Below are 7,160 nucleotides of genomic sequence, written 5' to 3' on the forward strand. Positions count from 1 at the left end.
CCGAACCAGGCGGATCAAAATAGTTAATTAATAATTAATTACACAGACAATAAATTATACACAGACAATAAAGGTTTTTTTTAAAAGTATGCATTGTTAAACCAATTATTTTCTACATTCGTGTGTTATTGTGGGAAGGGAGGAGAAAAACAAATAAAAAAACAAATTTTTCTGAACGTGGCTTGCGGGCGCCACAGCGCCACCGCGCGGGCGACCAGGTGTCCGTGGGCACCGTGTTGGCTACCACTGCTCTACGCTCTGTGCCTCTGTCTGTCTGTGCAGACCATGGTGCAGACCGGGGAGCTGCGGTCGGGGCCACACCCCTTCCTCCGCCTTGAGCCAGTCTCCCCAAATCTTACCACACACACACACAAGCCGTTTTCACACATGCGCTTTTTACCGGTAAATGACCGGAAAGCGGTCTAATGCCTTCATGTGTGAAAGTTGTTTTCCGGTATAAGCGCGACCCCGTCATTGCGGACATTTCACCAGTTCCTAGGTTGTAACAAGAGCGGTATGGCTGCTTCATGTGTGGGCGTGCTCCCCCCCCCTCCCCTCTCTGCTCGCACTCTGGCCAGAGTCCTTCAGTCCAGCCCGACGGGGACACAGACACAGCGAAAATGGCAGCGGCTTGAGTCTTGCAAGCCGCCCAACGCTTGTTGAGAAAGCAAATGCACGAAGCGAAATGTGGAAGTATTTTGCTTACGTTGCTTACAGCGAAGGCAAGCCCCCTGGACACATCAAACGAAGCCAGTCTGTAAAAAGTGCTTCAACGCGACGCAGGTGAACGGATAAACATCGAACCAGCCAGGCTATTTCTCTCCGACAGGGATCCCTACTTCTTCAAAGATTTCAGTTCAAAGACTGGTTAGTGAATGTGAAGGATACAACATACATGCCCTCTTAAGTCAAACGAGTGTGATTTATTGTGTGACAAGCGAACTTATTTCACCATCGGAGTTTTGCCGACCCCCAAAATAAGGAGGATTCCCCATCCAAGTGCACACGTCACTCCCCACCCGCTCTGCAGTGCCCCCCCCCCCCCCTCAAATACAGGCAATTCCGCTGCTATATTCACACATGTGAGGCCTCAGGTGTGAAGGGAATTTCCGGGAAATGGCCGATATTGATTTACAGGCAATGTTCCTGTAGGCATGTGTGAAAACGGCTAAAGTCACTTTAGTCACTTTTAAGCAGCTGCACTGCTTAAAAATAGATACAAAGGGGGAAAAGTCACCTGCAAGTTTCTGGTGTCTGAGTTTCTCCTGGTGTGCGAATCTGTGGACAGACAGTACAACGGTTGTTTGTTTGTTTGTGTGTGTGTGTGTGTGTGTGTGTGTGTGTGAGTGATGATGATGATGATGATAGACATTGACAGGGTGTGAAGGTAACTCACTATCACTCCTCCTCTTTCTCTTCCATTTGTAGAGCAGCAGCAGACTGACAGCCAACAGCACAACAACAACAGTCACAGACACAGACACAGTCAAAACCAGGAAGTCACCTGGGCGAGAGACAGCTGGAAGAGGGGAGCGAGAGGGAGGAAGAAAGAGAGCAAATCAGAGAGAGAGAGAGAGAGAGCGAGAGAGAGAGAGATAGTTAGATGAGTGGGTGCAAAAAGATGAAGGGAACATAAGATTTGTATTGGAATTGGTGTATTGGGCTCTTTGGCACCACCTGGTGGTGATTTCAAATAGTTGTATTGCATTCAGTGTATAGAGAGCCAAAGTGAACGTCACTTCCTGCCTTTCTCTGTGTACCAGCGTCTGAAAAAATATGAATGCTGGTGAACGAGACAAAGGTTACTTTCTTTATCCCATTTTAATTGTGGCACGGGGTACACATACTTCAGTTTGGTCATCTTAGAGCAGTTTAAGGGCTCTCATCAGGTTGTTACGGAGGGAGAGTGGGAGTGGCTGATCAGGACTGCACAGTCGGAAAATTGCTCTGTGCGATGAATGAATTTTCCGCAGTAGACATTACTTTCTATGTATATATACTAGGGCTGTCACAGTGTACACGGATAACCGGATACTAATTCATATCTGTTTAGAAAAGTCAATAACCAATTACACGTCTCCCCACCAACTTTTAAATAAAGTTTTGACAATGATTTTACTGTGTTTTGGACTCGCAGTCACAATCATTCATTTCTCATGAAAAAATAAACTGTTGAGAGGGGATAATGCTGCCTGTAAGCTACAGATGATAACTTTAACGTTACACTTAAGTGTTCACATACGGGAAAAATATGTTTGACCAATGAAATCCTTTGTTTACAGCTGTCATACCTCCATGAGCTTGTGTAGCTTGCTGCTAAAATGGGGGAACCCCCAGCTCCTCAATTTGGTTTCTCAACATCCAATTTTGTTTGACAAACACCGTGAGGAGTGAGGACTAGCCTACCTCAACAACGAAATGAAGGACAATATGGCTTCAGATCACCCAGCAGCTTGGATTCACTGAAGATGGTAATGTAGCTGTTATGTAACATAATTTACTTATGTTACATAACACTACTTAGGTACAATACTTAGGTTTTTTACCAACGTTGTAGCAAAAACCACTGTTGTAAGCAGATGGAGCTAGCGTTAGCCACTTGTATCCAAGTGCTACTGTATCCTAATGCTGCAGTGATTCCTTACCATCGAGGGTACGTTTCCTCAGGCAGAGAAAAGGTGCAGTCTCCATTAAAAACTAGCGTTCAGCGCAGTCGTTAAAACCATATGAATCCATCATCTACCTCAGGGGTGTCCAAACCTTTTTGAATGGGGGCCAGATTAGATCATGCTCGGGGGCCACGGGTGCTTCTCACATCATATGGGTTATGAATAAAATCAAATAACAAAATCACATCTAAATGTACTCGAAATATTTTGTTTACCATCTGAAAACATTAGTTCTGCCTGTGCTGTTCCTACTTGGTGCTTCTACATACATACATACATACATACTGTATAGTGCTGTGATCGTTAGGTGAAGGGAAAAATGCAAATTGAACTTGCTTGATTAACCAATACTGTGTGGAGGGCCACATACTGTATAGTATATTTTGAGAGACAAGACGAGGGCCACTTAAAATCAGTCTGAAGGCCGCAATTGGCCCCAGGCCCGGACTTTGGATATGCCTGATCTACCTGGTACCAACTATGAATGGGAGGTATTTGAATGGCGACAGTGCCCTCTAGCAGTTATATGGCACAAACAACGGTTAAACGGTTTGACGCTGGCAGAAGGTCCCGAGTACACGTTTAGAAATGTTGGTAACCGTTGACCCCACTAATATATACACACTGTTCAGGTTTGAGAGGGTGCAATGTTCACAGTTATGCAGTTTGGCTGATTGTGGACTCCTGTATTTCATTCCAATAAAGTGGATTCAGTTGTAAAAGGAGCTGGATGTCACTTTTTGGGGGGTAAAAAAGAAGAAAGAAAAAGTAACATAACAAAAAATGTAACTACTTTTGAAAAAGTAATCAGCGAGTAACTTTTATTACTTTTTAATGGATGATCAGTAATCAGTTACTAATTGCATTTCCCAAGTAACTTGCCCAACACTGATTATGTGACAATAGTCAGTTTGTTCAGCCATAGTAACCACCAGTAATGCTAGCAGAGACCGGAAAAAAGTAGCTTGTTATCCTACTGAGTTGTGGGGAACCTACAGTAACCTACACAGTAATAGCCCTACAGTACACAGTAAGTCTATTGTGTTAGCTCCGCCCACCCAAGCTCATTAATGCTGCAATACTGAAGATGCAAACTGGCTTCCATCAATGGGCTATATATAGGGCGGTTTTAGCATCAGAGCTTTGGGTGGGCTCAGCCCACCCAAAGGTCATGGACCACTGAACCCCTAGGGGGGTCCGGGGGCATGCCCCCGCCGGGAGAAAATTTTGTACAGTTTCAAGTAAAAATGGATCAAACTGGCGCACTTTGAGATCAAAATGAAGAGACTAGATCTATGAAGAACTACACACATCAATATCTTCTTTACCATTCTGTGGTTTTACAGCAATGAAAAAATAATTGTTTCCCTATACTATATATATTCTGCATACAGGTTACTATGATAGAATTATGCTTGCATAAATAATACCAAAATCACTTCAGGGGAGTTTCAAGTAAAGTAACATTTTGCTTTGTAGGCAAAACAAAAGTAAAATTAAATCAAAAGGGAACTTTCTAACTTATTGGCTGGAATAATATTCCGACAAGATAATAATATACTGTAAGCACTAAAGCAGGAGTTTGCAGTCAACTAGTTGAAATTAATATGTGGCAGTATTTGTGGGGGTCAAAATCTATGTAGGGTGTACCACCACAAATAGATCAGTGGATGGGAAACACTGACTATTAAATTGTGTGACTAGAAAGACACCAATAAATCTGAGAAAATGTACTTTAATTTTGAACAACAGCACTACAACGGTGGCATTACAAATGGTATTATGAAATTATTGTGGGAAAAAACAAGAATGCCACTTTTTTTAACTCATTCATGGCCAGTTTAGGACTGCCAATATTTAGCACAGGCCAAAGATTTTTATAATTGTTGGTCATCTTTCAAGACCCACAGTAAATGATCTATTAGCACCAAAGTGATTTGCAATACCTCAAAATAAAGATGTACGTCTCTGGGTTCACCAGGAAAAAAAAAGTGAGCTTTTAGCATGTTCTGTACTCTACTTATAGCCATTTATATACACCCTGTTTTCACCCAAAAGGTCTCCATGAGAAGATAAACAGGAGAAAAGGCAATTTTTGTAAAGCACACATTCTCAGGCAGAACTCACTCTCAATTCTTTTATTTTGAACTGTATTGACATCAGACATGTAAATATTATTCGTTATGACACAAATGAAAAAATAAATAAATATATATATATATATATATATACACATGAAGTGCTTTTTTTTTTACATTCAACAATACAGTTTACTCAGTGTGAGTGAGTGTGCAGACAGACACACAGACAGACAGACAGACAGACACACCGACAGACAGACAGACAGACAGACACACACACACACACACACACACACGATCCCCCTTTTATCTTCGTTGCGTGACTTCTAACCGCACATAGGATAAGCATTAACCACGCCCTGTGGCGCCGGGATTGGCCAGGAGCAACACTGGAGGGCACGCAGCCCAGCGATTTCATGAACCAACTGAATAGCTCTTGAGAACGGACAGCGGGCTGCTGTGACTGCCGCTTCTGCCTTGTTAGCTGTTTGTGTGTTTATTTTGTTTTGTTCTGGTCCACCCGTCCTCGTCCATGTCTCCCTGTCCTATCCTCCCTGCTATTTGATCGTTCCCGTTTTCCCCTCGGCTATTCAACACGTCCTCACCGCCCTCTGATCGATCATTTCCTCATTCCTCCGATGATCAAACGCATATCTGGATTACTTTCTCCCGTTTTCTCCCGGCTGGCACACAGGAAAGCGACCAGCTCCTGCAGCGCGCCGAGGGGCGTTTCAATGGCGTTTCTCCTGTCTGCACAAGGAAGCGTTTATCTGTTTTCTGCTTTTCCTCCTGCTCAATTTCAAAACAACAGCTGCGGTATGTGTTTGTTCACGTGTTGTCTTAGATGCTAGGGACCTGATACTATGTCACAGGCTGGGGAAGTGTTTGAACTACGCGCTGCAGTAATAAAAACAAAAACACGTCAAACACGTCTTTGGCGTGGATGGCTATTTCTGATAACACGTCAAAGACGTCTTTGGCGGTGAATGAGTTAATGAACTTTAAGCAGAAAATAAAAAAAATTGTTTTAAAGCAAAAATAAATAATAAATAAAGATCATTTTAACATTGGCTCAACCAGCCCATCTTACTGACCACCAGGGGTCCTGGTCCTTAATCCCTTTTTATTGCTACCATGCCACTGGTACTGTACACAAACAAGGCTGTTTAAATATCTGCCTTGCACTCCCTTAGAGGGAAATAACAAGCCTGTAAGAACTTTTATTGAGATACTGAACTAACATCACAGCAAGACATAAGTGATGCCATGCACGCATGTTACGCTATCGTCATCATCACATCAGACAGGCTGTGTAAAGCAGCCACTTGCGATTCTGAAGGGCTTAATTTCATTCAGATAACAAGGGACCCGTTTGAAAATGTTTGTCACTTATGCCATATGTTTCTCAAAAAACATCACATCCATTTACACCCGCTTACTGCGAGCTAGCATGACATGGCTGGCTGGTGCCATGGTAGCCTACCTACCTTCCTCCAGTCCACCTGTTTGTCTGGCAGGCACAGTGACAAGTTCTTTTGTTTAGCCTACGAAACAACGTTACGCGCTAATTTGCATATCAATATGCGCTAATTAAGTAACTACTAACGACTCTGACTGTTCAATGCTCACCTCAGTTTCATTGATCATGAGTGGGGAGAACGATTGTGTGGATTGTGGAGGACCACTTCGCTGCTGTACTGTGTGTGTGACCTGTGTGAAGTGATGTGGGATTAGGCAGATAGATGGAGGAGGGAGCGCCTGCGCTGCCGCGGTTCTAGAAACTTTTCGGGTGGGCTGAACCCCCCTAAATTTGTATCTCAGCCCACCCTAAGAACATAGAGGGGGGGGGGAACACGCACACAGCGCATTGAGTGTAGTCAGAAACTGCTACTAATGACCACCATGGATTTGGAGAAAAAAAAAAAAAAAAAAAATGTTTTTTTTTGTTAAAGCCCACCCAAAAACGGCCTAGAACCGCCCCTGGGCTCAATCAAATAATGACTTATGTTTATTTTATTTTATCATTTAGATGAACAACTTTCAGATTATAACTTTAAATCAGGTTTCTGAGAGTAAAGTCAGAATTCTGAAAATAAAGTTAGCATTCTGAGTTTAATGTCAGAATTCTGGGAAAAAGAAGTAGGATTTTGAGATGAAAGTCAGAATTAGAGTAGAGTCTGTCTGCTGTTTCAGAGGTTTGTCCACCCTGACAAGAAGAACATTTTCTGGCATGAAAAAAAGTCAATAACATAACTGTATCAATCAATGAGGGGAAACAAGGTGGGTAAACTACTCACCTTGGATAGTTTAGCCACCTCTGTATTTACCACTACACCCCTGATAGTAACATTACAATAAAATAAAAGAATAACATGATTTCAATAACCTAAAGACATGATTCATTAACAAC

This window comes from Poromitra crassiceps (genome assembly GCF_964638095.1).
Source record: "Poromitra crassiceps genome assembly, chromosome: 4".
NCBI lineage: Eukaryota > Metazoa > Chordata > Actinopteri > Beryciformes > Melamphaidae > Poromitra > Poromitra crassiceps.